General features: G+C 38.9%; 1 long non-coding RNA gene and 1 other non-coding gene across 5 annotated transcripts; one reads left to right on the forward strand and one right to left on the reverse strand.

The window, feature by feature from the left end:
• Positions 1-5,042: 5,042 nt before the first annotated feature.
• LOC103792525 (uncharacterized) lies at positions 5,043-17,672 on the reverse strand. 4 transcript variants are annotated; one of them, XR_001911095.4, is made up of 3 exons: positions 16,939-17,672; positions 11,636-11,746; positions 5,043-5,696 (listed from the first exon to the last, which is right to left on the reverse strand). It is a non-coding gene; the product is annotated as an uncharacterized LOC103792525 (long non-coding RNA). The 4 variants fall into 4 exon arrangements; XR_619306.5 differs by lacking the exon at positions 16,939-17,672 and adding an exon at positions 14,485-14,641; XR_001911098.4 differs by lacking the exon at positions 16,939-17,672 and adding an exon at positions 14,169-14,531.
• Positions 11,216-11,344, forward strand: LOC118153349 (small nucleolar RNA SNORA70). Its single transcript, XR_004742588.2, has one exon. It is a non-coding gene; the product is annotated as a small nucleolar RNA SNORA70 (small nucleolar RNA).
• Positions 17,673-25,462: the final 7,790 nt, after the last annotated feature.

The following is a 25,462-nucleotide window of genomic DNA, read 5'->3' on the forward strand; positions in this document are numbered from 1 at the left end:
TGCGCGGCTCCTGCACAGGAGTGGCTCCCGAGGAACCGGGTGCGCGGCGGGGGCCGGGGGGCGTCACGGAGCGGAGAGCAGCCAATCGCAGAGGACGGGGCGGGCCGAGTGCGGTGCCGAGAGCGCGCACGGGGAGTGCGCAGGGCCCCGGAGTCGGGGGAAAGGGCTACTTGCTGTTGAGCGCTTTGCTGCGCGTTCTTTTTTAGAAAACCCGAAGCGGCGAAGTGTCTTCCTCGCGGCCCGCTAAGGTTTGGCAGTTTTAAGTGCATCATTGTGTCCGTGGAATACTATTTGGTTTCCCATGAGAGGTAAAAGGAGTTTCAGGAATAAAACGAATTCTCCCCTACAGCTTCAGTTACTTCGACAGAGTTAAGGGTTCTCCCCACGCTCACTCGCGCCACCACCACTGTCTTTGCTAGAAAGCTGTGGCCATCTCTTCTGGCCGCTCACAGCCTCCGTCACCTAACCCTGAGCAGCTTTCCCAGCGCCTAGACGCTGCCGGGGGTTAAAGTAGGGCAAAGGGGGGAAATGCCAGGGTCACAGAATACTCCCTAAACCCTGCTCAGCCCTGCCCTCCCAGCCTGGGAAGAAAAACAGCCCGCACCTCCGAACTGGGGGAGTTCCGGCCTAATCACTGAAGCTGCGGGGCTTGGAGATGAGAGGTGGGGTGCTGGGGGGGTGTCACTCGTGGAGCATCCAGCTGCGGGACGACGCCGCCCCCTGCTGGTGTCCTGCCGAGCTGCGTCCCAAAATGGAGAAACCCGACTGGCCCCATGGCAAAGGCCGTCCTCTCAGCGCTGCACCTAAGCACTGAGGTGCGCCTGCGGACTCCAGGACCACTAACCTGTCCTCAGGGGCCATCGCTTCCTTCAGAGCACACCGATGTGGTCCCCGACCGGCCTTCTGTGCATGAATCTATCTTAACCAGGCATTTTATACGTATATACGCATATGCATATTCTTATGTGCACATGAATATATAAGACTATTTTGTCACCTGTTACGTGCCAGGCAACAGGCCAAGTGCTGAAGATTCAAGAATGACTACATTTCACATAGTCTAGAGGGCGTGGCACCTAGGTACATGATTATGGCTCAGTTGCATATGTATTATGAGAGAAGTATATTCTGACACAAGAGCGTGGTGGGCTAAAGACTTAGGAAACTAGGAGAGACACCCGAAAGGGTGTCAATTTGGACTAGATCTTGAAAGAATGGATGTTCCTTCAGTAGTCGGGGAAAGAGGAGAAGAGCATTATCTACAAAGGGAAGCATGTCGAATTGGAGACTTGTTTCAGAGAGGATATGTATACTCCCGTGATTGAGATTGGTAGTGCCTTGAGATAAGGTTTATGGGAGTACCAGGAACTTAGGGAACACATCTGAGTTATAACCTGTTTAGCTCCTTAACATAATACCTCATTTAATCTTCAAGAAGAAGGTATTCCATCTCGTAGGGATTTAGAAACGAGAATCCAAGAAGTTGTTAAGAAACCCAATCCATTTGGCTGTGAATGCTCTTTAGTGGTCATTACGGGGTAATAAGTGGTCTGTAGCTTACCAGTACCTTCTTATTGGAAGACAAGAAAAGCATAAATAGCAAAGCTTTAAGGAAGAAGGAAGGGAGGGAAGGAAGGGAAGGGAGGAAAAAAGAAAAAGGAAGGAAGGGAGGGGAAGGGAAAGGAGAAAGATATGAAAAGGGGGAAAAAAGAGAGAAAGGAAGAGAGAAGAAGAAAAAAGAATAGAAAAGAAAAGAAAAACACCTGTTAAAAATGTTTCCTTCAAAGGCCGGTACAAATTCTGCGCCTTTTTAAAACAAGGCCAGGCCAGGTTCGGTGGCTCAGCTTGTATTGCCAGGACTTTGGGAGGCCAAGGCAGTTGGATCATAACGTCAAGAGATCAAGATCATCCTGGCCAACATGGTGAAACCCCATCTCTACTAAAAATACAAAAAAAAAAAAAGCTGGCTGTGGTGGTGCATGCCTGTAGTTTCAGCTTCCCCGGAGGCTGAGGCAGGAGAATCGCTTGAACCTGAGAGGTTGCAGTGAGCCAAGATGATGCCACTGCACTCCAGCCTGGGCGACAGAGTAAGACTGTCTCAAAAAAAAAAAAAAAAAAAAAAGCCAAAGTAATAGATCATATATTAAACACACTGCACTTTAAAAAAATCAAGGGTGTGTGTGTGTGTGTGTGTGTGTGATTAGCTCTACTACAAGTATTTTTTACTATAATTTTACCCTTCCTCAAAAAAGTAAAAATAAAGCAGAAGACTCTTAGAGCTGGTGGACACCTACCTATGTATGCATGCCTTGGATTTCGTTCTGTAGGACTGAAGGAATCTGCATTTTGGCAAACTGTCAGGGTGATCCTGACACAAGGGTGCAGCCACACCGCACAGACAACAGCCACCAGAGTCCAGTTCTTTAGGTGGGGACCCTCCCCCAAGCAAAGGCTGATCCCATGGCCATTTCCAGAAATGGAGGGTACAACTGAGATGTGGAAGCACAGCATGAAGCAGGACTTGCAGGGCCTGCTGTTGTGCTAATGCTGTTGTGGGGAGGAGAAGATAATCCCAGCCACAGTGTGTCAAGGTCTCCTCTCCCCCAAGCATCCAGTGCTTTGTGGCTGACCCTTTCTTAAACCTTTAACAAAACATTCCCCCCTTCCCAACCATAATTTAGACCCTACTGCCTCCTGCACTGGGCCATCTGGGATATCTTACTTTTGGCAATGCCTTTGTGGGCAATTTAATCTTTGACTGGATTAATATGTGCCTGATACATAGTGGCCAATCATTACATATTGTTGAATGAAAGCATATGTTGTTCATTCTCCCACTTCTTCCTCTCTTCAAACTGAAATAATATTTACATTCTAGGAAAAAATATTCATCCTTTCATAAAATTACAGATTCTGCAATTTAAAGCATTAATTTTTTTCTAGCTAGCCAAAATAATTATCAGTTGGGAAAGTCTATATTTTCCAAACAAATTTACAACTAAGATATTTCTCAACAGTTACTTTTAGATTAAACTTAGATGCAAAGTTGCCAAACTTTTCCCCCAGACTTTAGCTTCTGAACCTGTTTGGTAAATTATTTACTTTTCCCCACTTAAAAGGAAAGAAACAAAAACACCTATGGCAATATGAAGCTCTTAGTTGATAAAGTTAAGACCACTACAGAACTGAAATATGGACAGCATAAATTTTAACTGCTTTGTAAGTGAGCAGAAAAAAGTCCTTATTCTGAAAGTCTTAAAGAAAAGCTTTACATACAGTTTTGAGAAAGAAACACAATTAGTTCATCTTATTTTGAAAGTTATTAGTCAATCTGGACTTAGCAAAATAAAATGTTCAGCTTTGGCCTTAATGATAGTTAATATTATAGAATTCATTATTATATCCCAGAAACTCTGCTAAATATTTTATATACATAATTTTTTTCTCAACTTTCTCTAAAAACCAGAGCTTTACACATTATATCTCCATAGGAAAGATAAAGCACAAGAAGGTTAAAAAACTTAGAGAAATTGCAGAGCTTTGGTTCAGACCCATGCATGTCAGTTCCTAATATTCTATGGCTTGGCTAGCTCCCAGTCTTCTCATATTCCTCCTATACCTAAACTTAAGCTGGAAGTGCACTCTGATTCTTCTTTCTTTCCAAGTTCTGGACATTCAGGTTGGGCATCACTTTGGAGACCAAGGGATTTTATCCTGAAACAACTGCTGAGTGCCAGAATCTACAATAATGTGATGAAGCAGATGGGCACTTCTTCCCCAGCAGCCACGAATGACCTCTGTGGCAGCACAGACCTAGCAAGCTAGCACCTGATGAAGAATTTGCAAGAAATGCCACACACACTGAAACACAGTGGGGTGTCTGAAGACTGCCCCAAGTTCACTTAGCAGTGGTACTTTCCCCTTCTTCCTCTGCTTCCTATCTTCTCAAAAATTGTTTCAGAAGATGGGAAGCCACCAAATATGAAATTATTCCTTCAAGTTCATAACCAGAAGAAGAGAGAGAAAAGAAAAGCACCCCCTACCACCACCATCACCAAAAAAAAAACCTGCCATTAAGCCTGCTACTTCCCCGTCTCACAGCATTCTAGCCCATCTCCCCCATATTCCTGTCCTGCTCTTGGTCTTTCCATACCAACCCTCTCCACTCTCTCTCTTTTCTACCTTCTACCGCTTCTACTTTTGGAACCTTTCCATAAAAAGTGGCATGTACTTCTGGAAGCACCCTGTGGTACAGGCAGAGCAGTGGCAATGTGAGGAATTTGAGTACTCCCTCACCCCTCTCTGCCCCACCCCCATTTGCTGCTTTTGTGAAGCAAATCCCAGTAATTCTAGAAACCACTGGGACACTGCATGCACATGCACACACATATGTCTTCTTCGCTAAGTAAACTGGACGTCTCTCTGCTGTCCAGTTAGTGTCTGTAGAACAGCAGCTGATCAAAGTGTTTCATGTAAAAATTAAAACTCACTTGAGAAAATAAATTACCTGTTCTCACAGAGAAATGGTGCTTGTGATGTGACATTTCCTATGTTTGTTCAAGAAAATTTTTTAAAATGTTTATTCGTTACTCAGAACATGTGGAAGACTGACAACATCCTAAAGTCACACAGGACAATCTAGGAACCATCCAACGTATTATTTGTATAATATTTGTAATCAACAGATTAGCTTTTATAGTTTTAAACTTTTCAATCTGTTTTCTTCTATATTGTCTCATTTATCTTTAAAACTGTTCTGATCAGCATGAAGTTCTAAGTTTAAAGATGAAGAAAGGCTAGATGATCTTCCCTATATTTACACAGCTAGTTATAGGAAAGTTAAAGGTAGACTCAGTTGCCTTCATCGTGGGCAAAACCATTTTCTTCTGACCACACTGTTTACTTTTACATCTGTGTGAGTGCATTTAAATGATCAGCACCAAACAGCTAAGTTTAAAAAGATACTGTAGCAACACAGAGGATCTTTTATAGGGGCTACATTCTCACCTATGGACATGATATAAAGCATCACTACTCTACTGTTGAATATCCTATAAGTGTAATAGCCTAAGATTTCATTGATAGGTGTGTTTATTTGAAGCATCTGACCACATAAAAAATAACTCCAGGCCAGGCACCGTGGCTAACGCTTGTAATCCCAGCACTTTGGGAGGCTGAGGCGGGTGGATCACGAGGTCAAGAGATCAAGACCATCCTGGTCAACATGGTGAAACCCCGTCTCTACTAAAAATACAAAACATTAGCTGGGCATGGTGGCGCGTGCCTGTAATCCCAGCTACTCAGGAGGCTGAGGCAGGAGAATTGCCTGAACCCAGGAGGTGGAGGTTGAGGTGAGCCGAGATCGCACCATTGCACTCCAGCCTGTAACAAGGGCGAAACTCTGTCTCAGTGAAAAAAAAAAAAAACTCCATTCACAGTTACAGATTAATGAGCTTAGGAAATTTAATATGCAAGCAGCAAATATGGTCAGACAGACCTACATCATCAGTCTTACAATCAAACTTGATATGGATTGTCCTTTAACAGGATTCTTCATTAGAAAGACTAGCTAGTATTTTTTTATGCTATTATCAGTGCTAATTATGCCAGAAGTTCTTCCTGTTTTGACATCTCTGTGAAATGTTGCCGTTTCAATCCGTGTTGCAAGGCCCAGGGACCAGACTGTTTTCCTTACTCTAGACAAAAGAGAAATTCAAAAGTTACATTCATTTGGCAAAATGTAAACTAGATACATCATATTTTCAAAAACTATCAAAGATTAATAAGTAAGCAGTAATATTTGTATTACAATTTTTTTCTTTTGTAAATTTGTGCTGGAATATGTATAACTGCTCTGAACAAAGTGTTGATTTTACTTGTGGAAACTGTAAGGTTTGTGAAGGGTACAAGGGGAGAATAAGAAATTATTCCTCTTTTCTAGAAGGAATTTAGCCAAAAATACTTGGGTAACTTGTAAAACATAAGGCTATATTTTATGGGTATGCTATATCCAGCTCATCTTGATATATTTTCAGCCAATGCTTATCTTTACAACATATGTTGATACATTTGTTGGCTACTGATAGTTGATTTTTTATATGAGCTTTTAGTGTTTCAGAGAGGTGTTTAAAAATGATAGATACTTGTTTTGCTAGCGTCATTTTTATATACTAAATTCAGAAACTGTGTAATTGCCATATCAATTTGTGGCAGCTGCAGAAGGCCTATTTACTCATATGTATATATAAACCATACATAGTTTCAATAATGCATATATGCTTGTTTGAAAGAACCTTCTTAGTGTTATTTCTACCATCACTTGTTTTTATCTTTTCCTATTAACTTCCTTCCTTGACCTCAAAATTATCTTCTGCCAAACAAATTACAAATTAAATAGTACAACTAATGTTATCTTGATGTTTGGGAGAAATTACTATAGAATTTGGTAAGAAACAAAAAAACACTGTCTTAGAAAGTCTGAAAAACTGAACAAAACATAATAACTAAACAAAAGTTTCTCTTGAAGCTACTCAGATGATAAACATTTTTTAAAAAGAACTGTGTAAACCAGACTCTAGGAAGATAAATATGACTACTTTAAAAACCCTGAGATTCTTAAGTGTAATTATGGAAACTAGCTGTAGACTTTCTATGGGAAGTTACACTAAGATGCCAGAATTTATTCTGCCAATATAGAATAAAAGAAATTCACGTTTTCTTTTCTAATAAAAGAAAAAGCTTCAAGATGCTAGTAAATTAGGCATTAGTCAAGAAGCTATAGAGGAGAACAAAGGCTATGAAAGTTAGTGATATTTGAACCGTGGAAGTGTCTGGCTGGAAGAGATCAGTTTCCAATAAACTACAACTCCTGCAGGGGAGCTGGGAATTAAAAGAGAATTTTGAGTGACACATAATTAAGAATGCTGGGTATTGATAGTTTAGATAAGTAAGATATCCCTAAAGGGTAATAGAAGAACTGCTCTCTAGGTTTCGAAATTCGTAATTACTTATGGAAGTGGATAATTGATTAGCATAAAAGTGATATTCTATTCTTAACACAAATGTTAAAATATTTAAAAGGGGAAAAAATATATGGCACCCAATATTCTTTGCCCAGCAATTTCTACCTGATTTTGTATTGAAATTCCAAAGAATTTTATTTTGTAATTCACTGGCATTAACTTAGCAGCCACATCCCATTCTATTTACTTATCATGAGATCTTTGTGAGCAGTAGTTCGTTATCCTCACACTGACTAGGTATAGATTGTGTTATTGTGTTTTAAAAAAGAAATGTTTCTTGAAAACACTTATGTCTTGTCGATGTCTTCTGCAAGTCTGGATGTGTCTTGAAACATTATCTGTGTTCTGTGGGTTACAGGGATTGTTAAGGTCAAAGTACTCAGACATGAGACAGGCACCTTAAATACTCCAGAGAGCTGGAAATACCTCGAGACTGAGTTTAGTCCATGCTCAGAGTAGTGCAGAATAGTGTATGTATTTTTAATTCACTATCTTAAAAGCAAAATCAATAATCATTAAATGATAACTTTAAGAATAATTATATTTATCTTTAGTTATTTATATATGCTATTATGATAGCATATTTGAATGAGTTTATGTAAATATTCTAAAAATTTAAACAAATTTACTGTCATAATATTTGAATTATGTTTTTGTGGTACATTGCACTTTATTTCATTTTATATATATACATATATCATAACTCTAGACCAAGTGCAGGAATGACATAAGAATATTTGTGACATAAAAGTAATTATCCTTTGCATACTGGATCAGTCACTATTTTGAGTCACACATTCTTCATAAATCAAAGAAATTGAGTTAGCATGACTAATTCTTAATCCACTTTGAGTCTAAAGATAGCAGACATTTGAATTCAAAAACTGAAAAACAAACTAATTATTTAGATGTTTTATATACATCATGTTCAACAGCCAGATATCTGGCTAAACGTTTTGTTTTTACTTATTTTAGTTGAGTAAATTTAATTAAAGATCAATTTGATCCAAACATTTACTCTGGAACTTGCATTATAGGTTTTGAATGCCTGTATTGATCAAATTACCCAGAGGCTTTACAAACTGCACTTCATACTGCGCTAAAATGTGAGTAACCCTGGCCTTTGACTCCCCTCCACTTTTAATATAGGGCACACCCCCCATCCCCCACCTGTGGGCTGCAGTAATGAGAGTGGGTTGGGGAGGACACTATACAACACAGCCACCTTGGGAAGTTAGAGTATGTGCACACGCGTGCTCATTAATGCCCCTAGATTATTTGTTCTTTCATAAATCTTCTTTCTCATTTCCTATTCATTAATACAAATAATAAATGGCTGCTGAATCAGCCTAGTGCCATCACCACTGCAACAGACACCTACTGTAAATCCTTTAGGTCTGGTAACTATGGTTACTTAAAAATCACCTAGCAAATAGTCTAGATTAAATAGCCTAGATATGTTCTTTGTTTATCTTTTGGACAAAAGTTCTCTCTTTACTTAAGGGTATAACATTTGCAGATGGAATATAATCAGCTTTAAAATTTTAGTAAAAATCCTCAAAGTTTCCAGTGATTATTTGATGACTTATTTCTGAAGCCTCAGCTACATATGATTAATGGGATTTTATTGCAGATTTAACTTGTCTATCTATTGTTTTGTCTTTTAATGCTTCTGGAAATACTTCAGAAGCTTCCACCACTATTCTGTTTTTTAATCGAGTGATACCTAAAAATTAATCAATTTTAGATTGCAAATTGTGCTCTCATACATGGGATGCAGAATTTAAAACATACCATTTCCTTTTCTAAGAATGTTGTGTTACTACTTACTCAAATTCTACAATAATAAGCATACATACATTTCAACTAAGACTTTTGTTCTTATTATACTTTTAGGACATTTAAGTATAGTGAATATATATCCTAAATCAAAAATCAAAGTATGTGGCCTGACAACTAATATCCTTATAAGGACAAAGAGGTAGTCTATTTGAAATCTCTTTAGGTCTTCAGAAATCTGAGATATATAGTGTTCTTCCATCCATTGTATAGAATTATGCCTCTTTCTTCAGTTCATTCCCACAAAAGCCTCCCTGACAGCAGCATTTCTTGTAGTCTATTGGCTATTAAGTTATAGCAGAAATAAATACAGGGAATTCATTCAATATTAACAAACCCACAAATATTCTTCCACTTATAATTAAAGGCTTTTGCATACCTAGTTGAAAACTGATAGTAATGTTAATTTTGTAAAATTGAAATGTAAATTATTCTCCCTAAGGCTATGGACAAATATAGTATCTCACTGAAAAGGAATGTGGCCTTCTCAAACACAGAATCCTTCTCATGCCACTTTGTGTTTTTAAAAATCAGTTTGGGCTAATAAATGACCATAAAATATTTTAATATATTTAATTGCTCTAGGAAATTGAACTTTAAGTAGAAGATATCAGATATAATATCATTAGAGCATACGTTGGTTCAGCATCTGTGTTTGATTACATTTCCCAAACACATGAAACAGTCAACTTTCTGAGCTGGTCATCCCCTGCAGGCAGTGACCTGCTGTTTCTTGCCAGTTGAAGTCTGTTTCTGTGTTATTGCTCTTCCTGTCAGTGGATGATCCTCATAATTCCATAAATGCTATTTAACTCTCCATGCTTTCCTATTATTTCTTATCTGCTTCATTGTTCCAGAAAAAGATATTCCTTTAAAAAAAAAAAGGAAAGAGAGAGAGAGAGAGAAAGAGAATGAAAGAGACAGAGGCAGGCATCTGTTGCAGAACCTCGCAAACTAGGATTAGTCAAGATTTAGGTAACAGCTCAAACCCAAGCCCCAAAATAGCCAATTCACTTTGTTTATAATACATTGCAAATCAAAGAAACCTGGTCTGAGAAAGAAATTGGCTTTGTTCCAGTGATCTAGAGGCACTAGAGGTCAGCTGTCCATGATGCTTTAACCTATGGCAAAGTTATGTTAGTTAAGGCCACATCTTCCTTATTATTTGTTGCTTGGGAAAAGTCAGTGGCTGACATGGAAACAGCTGAGTGCATTATTCTAAAATTAAGTGATTAAATCATGAGACCAAGGGTAGGATGCAGGACCCTGGGAATGAATATTTTTTCTCATTCTTGAAATTGATTCTTCCTGTGAGTACTTATAACAATTAGTCCCATTAAAAGTAGCCCATATTTAGTTTCACGTGGCCATAGTAAACTCTTCAAGGTTGAGACTCTGGAAAAAAAAACTAAAAATAGCACAAATCATCCTGAGGAATTATAGGGAAGCGGAAAGATGGGAACCATTGGGAACAGCACTCACAGTACATGTTAGAGCTTTGAAGAAGCACTCCCCTAGTGCTGAGCTGAGAAGGGATAAACCCAAGGTTGTGAGAGAAGGCCAGGCCAGTATTTAGATGAATGTAAATATGTAAATATGCCTTAGAGTATGCCTTAGCGCATGCTAAATATGTCTTGCAACATATAAATAGGGTCATTTGTAGGCACTCAAGGCCAGCTAACTCATCTGCAGGAGTGGATAGAAGGTAACGCTTAGGCATGGAGACCAGCAAAGGCAGAAGAGAAGGCAAAAACCAGGTGTCTCTTCTAGGAATCAGGCCCGTGGGGGTTCAAATGATGGTCTCAATCTCAGGCTGTGGAGTTATCTCAGGGCATCCAGTTTGAGCGTAATGTAAATTTGGTTGATTCTAAGTTCCACCTGAACTTAAAAACAACTATTATAATATATCCTACATCTGTATCCTCCCAACTGACTGCTGCTGAGGAGTGATACCATGTGCAAATATGTGTTTGTAGATTTGGAACTGCTGGGGCAAAAATAGGGACTTTTAATCCCTAGGACAAAGAAGCTTGCAGGTCCCCTTCAACAGTATTGCCCTTGTATCAAAGCCAGCATATTATCTGTGATCTTTATAGCACAGGAAGGACCTCCAAGCTAGAGAAGGGATGGTTCAAGGATGGAAATATCTTTCTTTTTAAAACACCACATAAAACCCTGTGAGTTCTCAATCAAGAAAGCAACTTAAAGAGAACCTTCAGCTGGTGGGAGCTGACCTCACCAGCAATCTCTGACACTCTTCTATGACCACTGCCTTTTTCTAGAGTTCGGTCACTCTGATTACCACTGTCATCACGAATTCTGGGACCCAGCAGACTTTTTAAATTATTCATCTTCTGCAGTCAATTAAACCAGCTGTACTCTTTTTCTCATAAGGCCTTGGTGTGATGGCTGCAAACAGCCTCCTTTGTCATATACACAGCTGTTTCTTGTATGGGTTGCTCTAAAGAACTTTGGAGACAGCCATTTCCAATGTATGTTTATGCCTCTAACCTTCGACCTTGCACTGTTCCCAGTGTAGGCTCCAGATAGGTGTGCAGAGTATATCTGGAAAGCCCCAAGGCACCATGGCCAGAATTTACATTGGCCAAGTCATCATATCCATCCATACCAAGGTACAAAACAAGGAGGATGTGACTGAGTCCCTGCACAGGGTCAAGTTCAAGTTGCCTGGCCACATCTCAAAGAATGGGGCTCTATCAAGTTTAATGTGGATGAATTTGAAGACATGGTAATTGAGAAGTGGCTTATCTTACGTGGCCGTGGGGTCAAATACATCCCCAGTCATGGCTCCCTGGACAAGTGGCAGGTCCTGCACTCAGGAGGGCTTCCATTGTGCTGCCCACTCTTATGCTCACCAATACTTCCTGTCAAAAAAAAAAAATTGTTAGCATATGTGTAACCAAACCCTTCCTTTCCTTTCTCCTTCTTAGCAAAGTAGAGGCATGTAGAATTTTCTAAATTAATGTGATTTGGTATTAATCAAAATGAAAAAGCAGCCATTACAGGCAAGCTACATTGCATAAAGTTACAATTCCAAACTTTTAAGTCCTTGATTCTAAGATGAACACATCCAGCCCCAAAAGACTTCACTATCTCTTTCGGTGAGTCCTCTACCCACCCCCTTCCTACCTGTTATTTGGTCAAAGTTTTCCAGCTGTCATATTTTCTTCCCATCATTCCAAGTGTGGTAAGTGTTCAAACAATGGGTGAAATAAAAAATAGGGGATGATCTACTGTAACTGAGATGGTTAAAAAAGGTGTCTTTATAGAGAAAATAAGACCAAACTAAAGAGCAAATGGCAGCCAGTCATGAGAAGCTAGGGAAAGAGTGTTCCTGGCAGAAGGAGCAACTTGTACCCAGGTAGGCAAGAATCTCTTGTGCTGGAGGAACTGAAATGTGTTCTGTGGAACCAGAGCATGCAGAGGAAGAGAGAGATGACATGAGATTAGGCTGAACAGAATGTCAAAGGTCAAATCATGTAGGCTGTGGTGAGGCGTTTGAAAGAGTTTGGATTTTTAGTGTAAGTGTAAGAAGCTACTGAAGGCTTTGAGCAGGAGAGTGACATGATTGGATTTTTCTTTTGAAATCCTTTTTGCTGCTACATGGGATAACAGAATTCATGTGGAAAAAATAGGAGAAGAGAGAAGGGTTAACAGACTGCTGCAGCTATCTGGGCAAATGATGATGCTATCTTAGATTACTGCTATTCAAACTGTGGGTCACAATCCGTCAGGATTATACAGTCATTTTAGTGGTCTTAACACACAATATCAGTGAAAGAGAATAATGTACAAAAGAAAACATCAGCCCAGCACAACTCATACTGTAGAACACTTTGGGAGGCCAAGGCAGGTGGATCACTTGAGGCCAGGTGATTGAGACAAACCTGGCCAACATGGAAAACCTTGTCTCTACTAAAAATACAAAAATTAGCCACGCATGGTGGCAATGCCTGTAATCCCAGCTACTCGGGAGGCAGAGGCATGAGAATCGCTTGAACTCAGGAGGCAGAGGTTGCAGTGAGCCAAGATCTTGCCACTGCACTGCAGCCCGAGCAACAGAGCGAGACTGTCTCAAAAAAAAGGAAAAAGAAAAGAAAACATCAGAGACCATCACATTATTTCATAACAGTTCCTCTCAAATTTTTGTGCATATAGGTATGCATTTGCAAGTACTGAATTATACTGTGCAGTGAATTTGTTACTCTGCATAGTGATCAAAAAGGTACTGACCTAAAGTGGTGATTGTGGAGGCAGAAAAAAAGTAAAGATGCCTTCAGGTACATGGAAATGGAAGAGGTCTCCTAGAGAGAGACATAAAAAGAGAGGAAACAGGGTCCTGTAATGTATTTTATTATCACATTTTTGTGTTTATGTCCTACCTATTCTTTAAAAAAAATTTATAACTTAAGCATAGTAAACATCTAGTAAAATTGAACAATTAACATTGGAAAATGACTTGTAACCCACCATTTTTTTCTGAGGGATACATGTTTTAAAAAGTGAAACATAACCTGATGGTCACCAGTAGGCCATTCTCTCACCTCTCTGCTGAGCATGACTTTTCTGAGTCATTGACATATATCTAGCAAAGTTGAAACAAGTCCAGAATATTTCCAAATAGTTGCATGCAGGAAATATTAAATCCTATGTCTACTCAGTCTTCATGCCTCCCAGAGAATGTTTCTTGGGCTTCTGAGTTTCCAATTCTAGCTTTGCTGAACTTCCCAATGCAATCTGTCTCTGCTCAGTTTAATGTATAAAGTCACCACCATACAACATGTCCAAAAATTTGCATCATTGCCACAGTGAGAAATGAAAATGGACTACATGTCATGTTTATGTTTTGTTTTGTATTATGTAACATAAAATGACCTTTCTTAGAAAAGATCATCTAATGAGTCTCTTTTTATGTACTGGAGCACATTGGATTTAAACTGCTTTTTGGAATATGTTTTTAACCTGATGAGAAAACCGATTAATAATAAATCATCACTGAAAATTAGAAATTTGTCTTGGAAAGAAAAGGTACATGCAGATGTACCTTTTAGCAGATGCAGAAATCCTTTAATTATAAAGCATGTCCTTACCAGAGGAACTTTATACTATGCTGACATGAGGCTATATCTAATAATAAGCCTTCTCATTTTACACACACAAACACACACCCACAATCTATGAACATGTTAAGACCCATGTGTTCAAACAATCCATTTACAAATTGCTAGATGGGACCAGCATGAGCTCCTTACTCCCTTCACCAAATAAAGAAAGCAATTTCATCACCTTTCTTCTTCCTGGAGTCCTGACAGCTTCAGTTCTAACAGCATGCCTCTCCTCCCTCCTTTTACCAAATACCAGTCTTGCATTAGGGTAGGTGACATCCAAAAACTGCAGCTGTATTTTACTGGTAGACTCTTAGAGCTCTTCAGAGTCAAAGGAATGAGCCTCTAATGGCAGAAAATTAAATCCTAGTGGGAACAACTCTAGTTGCTACTTGAGGTATCTTCCCCCATTGTTTATCAATCCAGGACACCCAGGTAAATACATATGTTGAATGTCCATGCATTTTGATAGAGCCATCCAGAGAGCCACTCCTGACCTGAGTAGTTGTACTGCTGACTCCACTGTAAAGCCATTCCTGTGCCAGATGAACCACAGAATTTCAGCAAGTTAGGAGCTGAAGACAGAGCAGCGTCATAATCTTTAATCTGTTTCTTCATTCTTAAACCTCACAATGTTGGCCCTTTCTGCAGAATGTCAGTTTGTTTTTTATTCACTGAGGAAGTCTGGTACATAGAAAAGCTTCCTCTTAGCATAGATAAGGCTAACAGGCTAACAGTTTTTTGGGTAAGTAGGATTAATTATCAGGAAGCTGTTGATAGTTCATGGCTGACCTGTAAAAACCTGGTTAGAATGAGATCAGCTAAAATAATAGGGTCTATTTAAAGTTTGGGTCATATAAGACGTCATTAAGGATCACATTATTTCAGCAAAGAAAATATTACAGAGAGTTATCCTCTTAAAAGAAAATAGCTTTTCTGCTGGAAAGCTTCCAAACCACACCATTGCAAAACCTAAACACTTCAAACCATTGAACCCTAATGTTTAACTGCCTAGCTCTAGTTGTCTTGCAAACCTTTTTCCCCTTGGCAATTGATTTTTGCTGCAATGCAGGTGTCATTTGGCATTTAATCCCAAATTTGTTTCTTATGCTGGAGAAAACATATTTTTATTGCCTAGGGGTTAATTCATTAAACCCTACATAATGTAAAATATATTCTTCTCTGTTCTTTGTGATTAAAATAAGTAGAAATCAGCATTTTACTAGAATTGGGGAAAACAGCAAAGGGAAGGGCTAGCCCAAGGCATAATCGGGAAATGCCTGAAATTTTAAAGCCTTTGAGTCCTAATTTGTCATTTAACTATTTTTGTGCCTTAATCTCTTGTTCAGTCACTTAGAGCTGCATGACCTCCTCTAAGCTTCAGTTTCCTCCTGTTGCAGGACTGACTGAGATGCTGCACATTACACTGTGCAGCACATTGCCTGATGCATAGATGTTCAGAAATTGGTAGACTATCATCATCATCATCCTCATCAACATTCCTAAACCTTGGGACAAAGGGATATTTAATATTGATTTATGATTAAATTGTTTGTAAAAACATTTGCTTTTAATTTTATTCTTAAAGACTAAAAAACTTTACGGAACCCAAAGGAATGTGCCTCTAATTTCAATATTTTAGGTCACCACAGGAGGTGGAGAAGAGATGTGGTAGCTGGTGAGGGAGTCTTCCCTCCTTTGTAATGCTGACAGCTACCTATTAGACTGGGCTTGTTGGAAAAAAAAATGATAGTATGAGTTAGGCATGGGAATCAACACAATATGTGGGACATGCCCTGCCTATACCAGAGCACAGGAGTTCATGTCCTAGTCCAGTTCCAAAGCTACTCTCCTACCAGCCCACCTGTCTGGATCCTTCCAGTCCCCAATCATTCAGTGAAGAGTCTAATTAGTTAGTGCATTTTTAAATGCTGTATTGGCAGGGGCAGATACAAGATCTGTGGGATCTGAAGATTATGTAATTATGGGGGGCCCTCTTTAATAGAATACAAAAGTATAAGTAATAGATATTATTAAAAATGCATGCTTTGAATGAAGAGACCCCAAAACAGGCTTTGTGTGAGCAACATGGCTGTTTATTCACCTGCGTGCAGGTGGGCTAAGGCCGAAAATGGCGTTAGCAAAGGGCAGTGGGATAGGAGTTGGCTTATAGGTTTGGGGTGGGCAGTGGAAAGTTACAGAGTAAGATCAGTTACAGTGGTGGCGGTAGGGTCGTGGTAGGGCAAGGAGTATACATTACCGTAAGTGAGTTACAATGGCAGGTGGGATAAAAATATTATCATCATATCTATAGTCCATTGTGTCCAAGCGTGAAGCAATGTCAGGCAGAAATCAGAATATCTGGCTTTTTGGAAAATGGAGAAGAAACTGGTGCTGGCCTCTTCCTGAAATATGAAGAACCTGGTTCTTTTCTGCCCCCTCACTCAGCCCTGCCCAAAGTGACCTGAAGAAGCAATTGTCTTTAATCTTATCTAGATTAAATAATTTTAATTGATTCTCTGAATCCCAAATGTACTCTGTCCTAGCTGTGTGAGCTGGGACATATTAGCCTCTCTATGCCTTCATATTTGCATACATAAAATGGCAATAATAATATTTTATTTGCACAACTGTAAAAAAGGTTAAATGGATATTGTATGTATATTACTTGGCACCTAGCAGATCATGAAGATATTGTAGCTATTTTTATTATTGTCCATATTTCAAGTAATAACTATAAAGGAGGAACTAGAAAGGGAATATTGAACAGCAGGGACTCCAGATTACCAAACACAGCACGGAAGATCAAACTTCATAAATGTTAAAAGGAATTATTTCAGTTTCAACTTTTTTCTTTCCTCCCAGAGCCCAATGGCAACACAGCCACAATACATTTATTGGTATGGGAGAAAGAGAGCAAATTTTGATAGATTAATAATGGAGTCACTTACCTCTGTGGTAAACTGTGTGCATAGGCATAGTTGTAAGAGTAAAATGGTGCAGACATACATCTTGACAAGCCACCTTCCAAGACCTCATCTCAACTATGTTTTTGTTGGATTCCAAACAATAAAATCCCATGAAAGGCCCTGAACCTGCCAAGGAGGACATGATCTATGATTAGAAGACGAAGGCACTGCCTCCCTCCCATAGAAATATGTTTGCTCTCCAGCTTCTGAAAGAGGTCAGTGAAAAAGTTATATTTATCTTCATGATTTACTCAGCCCACCCTCTCACTCAAAGGTATTAATGCCTAAACTAGTCAAGTGGTGATATTTTTAATCATTATATTCTTTTACTCTTTTTCAATATCTTAAAATAGGACTCTAAATGTTGAAGTAGTTTACATTTTTTTTCTAATAGAGAAACATTATTAGTCACTCAACAATTATTTCAGAAAATAAACCATGTGCTAGGAAGTATATTAGGGATAGTATAAGACTAAAATATTAGTAACTAATATTTGAGTACTTTGTATGGGATAGGAACTGCTCTAAGTGCTTTATATATCAACTTAGTTCAAAAATTTGGTGACAGAAGAGGTACTAAAATGATTATTGTTCCAACTTTATGGAAGAGAGAACAGAAGTGCAAAGATAAGGAAAAGACACACAGCTAGGAAACAGGAGGCAAGGCTTAACCCAGCAGTCAGTCTCTGGACCTATTTTAACCACTATGGCATACATATTTACAGCATTTGCAGGGAGACACCTCTAACGTGCTCTTTTTAGGCAAAAGCATAAAAATAAGCATTATTTTAAAGTGCCTCGACAAAAACAATTTTTTGCATTTTAAAAACTTTTTGGAATACTGGAAGTACTTATTTGTTACTAAGAACTTATTGACTGAGTACTTAGTAATTTACTAGGTACTCGTCTAGAAACTGAACTTTCAAAAATGAACAAATTGGACACAAATTCCTGCCCTCATGTTCAAGTAAGCCATTTTTAAATGTCATGGAATAATAACACCACCATCATACCTCCAGAGTCAAGAAGAAGCTAACCCTTCCCTCACTGTATACAAGAACAACATTGAATCATTACAAGAAAAATTACAGCAGAAACTACTGTTACCAATTCTTGACATCATGCTTCTGGGGGAAGTTTTACTATACTGAACCATGAGTGAAAAATTCATAGAAAATAGCCAATGCATGCTGGGCTTAATACCTAGGTAGTGGGTTGACAGGTGTAGCAAACTACCATGGCACACGCTTATCTATGTGAGAAACCTGCACATCCTACATGTGTTTCTTGGAACTTAAAGTCAAACCAAACGATAAAATAAAAATTTTAAAAAGAAATTACAGAGAAAAATGGAAAATCATATATGGAGGATTTTTTCTTACAGCTCACTGACCTTTTGAGCATCTAAATCAATAATCCTGGTTTGAAAAGGCACTATCTTCTTGATATTGAACAAAGTGTGTGACATTTCTAGGTCTGGTTCCTGAAAATGGTATTGCCTGAAAAAAATACTAAAATTAAATAAATAAGTAATAAATAAATTAAATCGATTCGGGTTTAGGGGGTAAAGTGGCATTTCCTGTACCTGACATCTAAGATCGTTTTCCATCTGACTTTCTCTGACTCTAAGTAAGAAATATCAGGGGTTAAGAGAATCCTAGAGCTCCAACATGGTGTACTTTCCACTCACCCACAGTCAAGAATCTAAGAGAAATCCCAAAACCTCAGAAATCCCAAAACCTCAATGACTCAGAATAAGATGGCCTTGTCCAGCCCTCTGCAGCAGTGCAAATGGAGTCCCAGGGCTCTGTGATGTTCTTCATTCCACAACCAGTGCCTGCAATACTGCCTGGCACATAGTGTTAGATAAATATTTGCAAATCAATTTGTTAAACTAAGTACTTATTTGATGTCAAAAATGATATTGGAATTGTGGTAAACATAGTAAATTGAATAATAATAATATTGAATACAAATAGATCATAATTATGGAGTACCTATTTACCTGGTAATGTGCTAAACAGTTTACCTAGATTAACTCATTTAATACCAAAAATACCCACAAAAAAAAACATTTAAAACTCACAAAAAACTGTCATCTTCATTTTACGGCTGAAGCAACTGATACTGAGAAAAAAAAGAAATGTGCTCAAGGTCACATAGAGTAGCTTCAAGATTCAAACCCAGCTGTCTGACTCTAGAGAATGAATTATTTTCCTTAAAAAGAATATTTTACCTGGGAGACTAAAAATATGAAAAGGGAAATAAATACTTACACAAACAATTGAAGGTTTTTGAATAAATAAATTACTTCTCCTCACCAAAAAAAAAATTGTGTTAATGGATCCCCATATGTGAAATAGAACCTGAATGTGGACAAGTTAAGACATTGTTATATAACAGATTTGAGTCATGTTGATATAGCATTGGGTTGGAGAAGAGTCTGAGAAGGTGGCTTCATGGCTGCTAATATGTTTTTGCTCACTTTGAAGCTCAGAACCTTGACTCCATTAGGTGCCAACATACAACTGGCTCTATATACTATGTACATACTTAGGTAGTTTCTTTACTTAGGACTTTATAAAAAATGGCAAAGGGATTTGTAAGTAACAACTGAAGCCACCATTTATTCTGAATGATAGTGATAATTCCTTTTACTAACAATTAACATAAACACAAATATATACAATTCTAGGTAAGATCTGATTTAAATTTCTAGTTCCTCCTCACTGAGAAAGAGGCTATATCACTTTGCCACTGACATGAAGGGAATTCCTCTTCTTTTGCCCATTCAAAAAGTCTCTTCCTTCTTCTGTGTTGGTTCCTCTCAGCTCACACTGCTCTATGCAAGATTCTTTTTCTTATATGAGGATGCTTACTATCATTTTCACATTACTCCCAATACCTGCTAAAACAATGATTCCAAATTTATGTGATGGACTCTTTATTACTTAAAACTAGTGCACTGTGCTGCTATCAAAACCCAGGATCCCAGCCACAACCCATATGTAGGAAGCCGTAGCCAGCAGCTGTTACTGATTAACTATTGCTTGCTCTTTTGTGGACTATGCTTTTGCTGATCTTCTCTTGGGCACCTAGCCCAAGATCAACAAACTATAGCCAACAGGCAAAACCTAGCCAATAGCTTGTTTTTGTATAGTCCAGCAGCTAGGAAAGGTTTATAGAGAAAAATATTTACAATCTATTAGAGGATATGGAACACTAATATTAAACAGCTGTTAAATAAAATGTTATTTTAAAAAAATCAATTCTTCTTCTTAGCAAAATTGTATTACAGAAAATTGTATGCCATTTTTTTAAATTTCATCAATTAAAATTCTGGAAATGTGTGTTCTCTTTTGCTATATAACTAGCCACCTATACTCAGTTTAGCCTCTTGGCCCATAAAGGCTAAAATATTTACCCACCTTTTACAGAAAAAAAAATGCTGATCTTTATCTTAATCTTTGATATTGAGGCAGTATGCTGCCAAAAAGGCCAATGGATAATTATTTTTTTAAAGAGAGTATGTACATTTTCACCAACTCTAATTTTCTTATTTAGATGTAATTTAAGTATGCTATTTTGTGGTATCCTTTTTAAATTTCATATTTATTTGCTGCCACAGACAGGGTTATTAAAATTTTTATTATTTCCATTTTCAAAGGACACTACTTTTTTAGCATAGGTTTATGTTGTTGCAATTTACTAATTGTTACTAAAACATTCCACTTTGGCAGTTCATTTTTATGGGTGCCAAATTACATGCAGTACAGTGTAAAAAGATCTCAGAAAATCTAAAACCATGCTTCAATAAACACAATCTAGAAAGACTTTTTCTTCAGGATTATCTCTTCTCTATCTGTATCAGCAAGGATGTTAATAATTTTTTAAGATTTTTCAATTGATTAGCATCTCATTTCAGATGGAAAAAAATAAAACTTTTTTAAACAAAAAGTACCTGCTGAAGAAAGTTTGCATGGATGTCCACTCAAACACCAAAAAAAAAATAAAAATCACTAGCTGACCCCAAGGAAAGTGTGGCACATTCTTGATGGAACTATAAAAACACAGTTATGACTTTTTCTGTACTATACTAAACTTTTTTTAAAGTGATCTCTCTCATTCTCTCTCTCTCTCTCTCTCTCTCTCTCTCTCTCTCTCTCTCTCTCTCTCTCTCTCTCTCTTTCTCTCTCTCATGGTAGACCTTGAATCAGCTAGGGGAAGAAGAAAACACATGGGCATTGCTGCATCCCTGGAAGTCTCTAAGGCCATCATTGGATTTAACTCAAGCCAGGTTTATGGAGCAAATAAATTCAACCTGAACCTGGGGCTGTTTGTTCATCATTCCCTAATCCACTCAACACTCCTTTACTGGAAGCTCACTGGGAGGAATTCAAAGTTAATTTCATCCTGTTTGGCCAAGGTTGGCCCTAGGAGAAACTATAGTTCAAGTAAATATAGCTTGCTGTCTCTCCCTTTGTGCACCTATATTGACTTTACCTTTTAAAGTTACCAGTATCATTGCTCGTAGGATACTAAAGATCTGTAGCCCACTGCTGCTATACCTGCCTTCATTTCTGGAAGTCAGAATCTACTTCATGGAGCCTCCATTTGAGCATTCCCTATGGCTCAAATCTTCAGTCATTTCCAGGGCACCCAAAGGCAAGATTCCTTTCACTGCTCTATATTATTTCCCATCTCACTCCTCCAGGACCAGAATAATTCTAAAGAGTCAATAGAACTTTAAAAAGTAGACTGTCGAGTCAACTAGCACTCTAGGAAGTGAACTAATTTCTCAGACTTCTAGATGAGAATAGTAGATAACATTTATCAGTTCCAATGTTGACTTAGGCCAGGCACTGTTGTATAGACTTTACATGAGTTCACTTAGAATTCTTTTATAGTAACCTCATGAAGTAAATGCTTCTATCCCTCTGCATTTTGAAGATGAGGAAATGGGCACACAAAGTTCTAATAACTTGCCCAAGGATGCTCTGCTGAGATGTGGAAGGGCCAGCTACAAAGCAAGCTTGTCTGATCTGTAACCTCTACTCTCTCGAGTGCCTTTAAAAATATTTAGAAGATTTATATAGAATTTAGGAATTGATCAGCCAGAGGCAGCCTTCCAAATCTGACCTGACCCAAGCAGAGACTGGAGTAGCCCCTGATCCAAGGGGGCTACATTCCAAGACCCCCAGTGGATGCCTGAAACCACAGATAGTACCAAACCCTGTATGTACTATCATTTTTCCTATACATACATACCTATGATAATGTTTAATTAGACATAGTAAGAGAGTAACAGATCACTAAAAATAAAATAGAACAATTATAAAACTATCTTGTAATAAAAGTTATGAGAATGTGGTCTCTCTCTCAAAATATCTTATTGTACTGTACTCACCCTTCTTCATGTGATGATGTGAGACAATAAAATGCCTATGTGATGAGATGAAGTGAGGTGAATGATGTAAGTAAAAAATTCCAGAAATAATTCATAAATTTTCAAATGGGTATTGTCCTGAGTAGCATGATCAAATCTCCAAACATTGTGCCTGCATTGCCATTAGTAGCCTTCCATGTTATCAGATGAGCTGTCAGTGTCACAGTGCTTGTGTTCAAGTCACTCTTATTTTACTTAATAGTGGCTCCTAAATGCAAGAGTAATTATTTAATACTTTCAGACCAAGGTTGACTGTAGGTAAGATAAGTCAAGAATAAGGGAGGATTTCTTTACTCTGATGAGGGGAATTTTGAGCTGAGACTGAGGGACAGGTAGCCTTACTTGGAAGAAAGACACTTTTAGTAAAAGAAGCAGCCTACAATGATCAATGTTGAACTGAGGGCTTTGAAGAAATTATCTCATAAGAGAAGCTTGCTTCTTGAAAAGTCAGAAATGAGCAGTCTTTTAGGCTTCCATCTTGAACTGGTTCACCTTGTTCCTGGGGATGAACTTCCCACCAGGGCCCACAGTGAGGGGCTCCATACTGGGGGAATTTTTCATAGCAGTAACCAGGTGACTCCAAGGCCAGGTTGTGGGCAGGATGAGGAGTCAACCAGGACTTGGGATTACATGCTCTAGTCAGAGACCAACTCCTTCAGAGAAATCTGGTTCCCTTGTCACATCAGGAGAAAGAGGCTAGAGCCAAGTATCTAATTATCAAGGCTTTTCTGAGCCACAGCATCCTTCAAATGTGAAACATATCATGTCAGCCTAGGCCATGACATGTATGAATACATTAAACCTGCCAGGCCAGGCATGGTGGCCCACTCTTGTAATCCCAGCAATTTGGGAGACCGAGGATGGTGGATCACTTGAGGCCAGGAGCTCAAGACCAGCCTGATTAACATGGCAAAACACCATCTCTACTAAAAATACAAAAATTAGCTGGGTGTGGTGACGTGCACCTCTAATCTCGGCTGCTTGAGAGGCTGAGGCATGAGAATCGCTTGAACCCAGGAGGCAGAGGTTTCAATGAACTGAAATTGCACAACTGCACTCCAGCCTGGGCGACAAAGCAAGACTCTGTCTTAAAAAAAAAAAGAGAGAGAAAAGAAAGAAGAAAACATCAGAGGCCATCACATCATTTCATAACATTTCCACTCCTATTTTTGTTCATATAGCCATGCATATGCAAGTACTGGATGATACTGTGAGGTGATCAATAAGGCACTGGCCTAGACTAAAGTAGTGATGGTGGAGGCAGAAGAACGGTAAATACGCCTTCAGATATATGGGAATGGAAGAGGTCACATAAGAAAAGATATAAAAAGGGAGGAAAGAGTACTGGCATGGTGGTGAGCACCTGTAATCCCGGCTACATGGGAAGTTGAGGCAGGAGAATCACTTGAACCCTGGAAGTGGAGGTTGCCATGAGCCACACCACTGCACTCCAGCCTGGGCAACAGAGTGAGACTCCATATCAAAATAAATAGATAAATAAATCAATAAATCTGCCAGAGTGAGATTTTGGTTTTGACGTGTGTGTGTGTGTGTGTGTGTGTGTGTGTGTGTGTTACTACATTTTGTGTTTCTATAAAGGAATATCTGTGTATTATCCTGTTTTCATGCTGTTGATAAAGACAAACCCAAGACTGGGCAATTTACAAAAGAAAGAGGTTTAATTGAACTTACAGTTCCATATGGCTTGGGAAACCTCACAATCATGGTAGAAGGCAAGGAGGAGAATGAGTGCCAAGGGATATGTTTTTCTTCTTATCAAACCATCAGATCTCATGAGACTTATTCTCTACTGCCAGAAGAGTACAGGAAAGACCTGCCCCCATAATTCAGTCATCTCCCACTTGGTCCCTCCCACAACACATGGAAATTATAGGAGCTACAAGTTGAGATTTGGGTGGGGACACAGAGCCAAATCACATCAAGATGAGACTGGGTAATTTACAAAGGAGGTTTATTTGGCTCATGATTATGCAGACTGTATAAGAAGCAGGATCCCAGCATCTATTTCTGGTGAGGGCCTCAGGAAGCTTTCAATCACAGAGGAAGGTGAAGGGGTGCAGGCATGTCACATGGCAAGAAGAAGAGCAAGAGAGCATGGGCAAGGGAGGTCCCAGACACTTTTTAACAACCAAACTTCCCATGAACTAACAGAGTGAGACTCACTTATTAAGTAAGGAGGACATCAAGCCATTCATGAGGGATCCACCCCCATGACTGAAACACCTGCCACCAGGCCCCAACTCCAACAATGATTACATTTCACTATGAAATTTGAAGGAAATAAATACTCAAAGTATATCAACCTGTCCTCCAGAAGCTGTGTATCCACCCCCATGACTGAAACACCTGAACCAGGCCCTAACTCCAACACTGATCACATTTCACTATGAGATTTGAAGGGAATAAATAGGCCAATTATATCAACCTGTCCTCCAGAAACTGGGTAGAATGTGTCAAAAGAAGGCTAGGCACGGTTGTTGACACCTGTAATCCTAGCATTTTGGGAGGCCCAGGCTGGCAGATCATGAGGTCAGGAGTTCGAGACCAGCCTGACCAACATGGTGAAACCCTGTCTCTACTAAAAATACAAAAATTATCTGGGCGTGGTGGCATGCACCTATAATGCCAGCTACTTGGGAGGTTGAACCCAGAAGGTGGAGGTTGCAATGAGCCGAGACTGCACCACTGCACTCCAGCCTGGGTGACAGAGTGAGACTCCATCTCAAACAAAAAAAAAAAAAAGAAGTTGGCATTTGTGAGGGCATTTAGACTAGACAGCCCCAGAGGTAATCTGTAAGCACAGTTTTTCCTGCATGCCCAGGCTTCCTGGCATCCCCTTGCCACTCCCTTCAGTGGGTTCAGGCTGGTTGGCTTACATTCTGGAAGAACAGAGATAACGTGGTCTGCCTGTAGATCAGAGAGAATAGCTTTAAGTTCCTGGAATAGCAAAAAATTATATACCACAGCAATATGGTAAGGAAAAAGACAATGTGAGCTCCATTTCTGTCACCAGATGCCAATCATACTTCCCTAGTTAAA

Source organism: Callithrix jacchus, chromosome 4, assembly GCF_049354715.1.
Source record: "Callithrix jacchus isolate 240 chromosome 4, calJac240_pri, whole genome shotgun sequence".
Taxonomy (NCBI): Eukaryota; Metazoa; Chordata; class Mammalia; order Primates; family Cebidae; genus Callithrix; species Callithrix jacchus.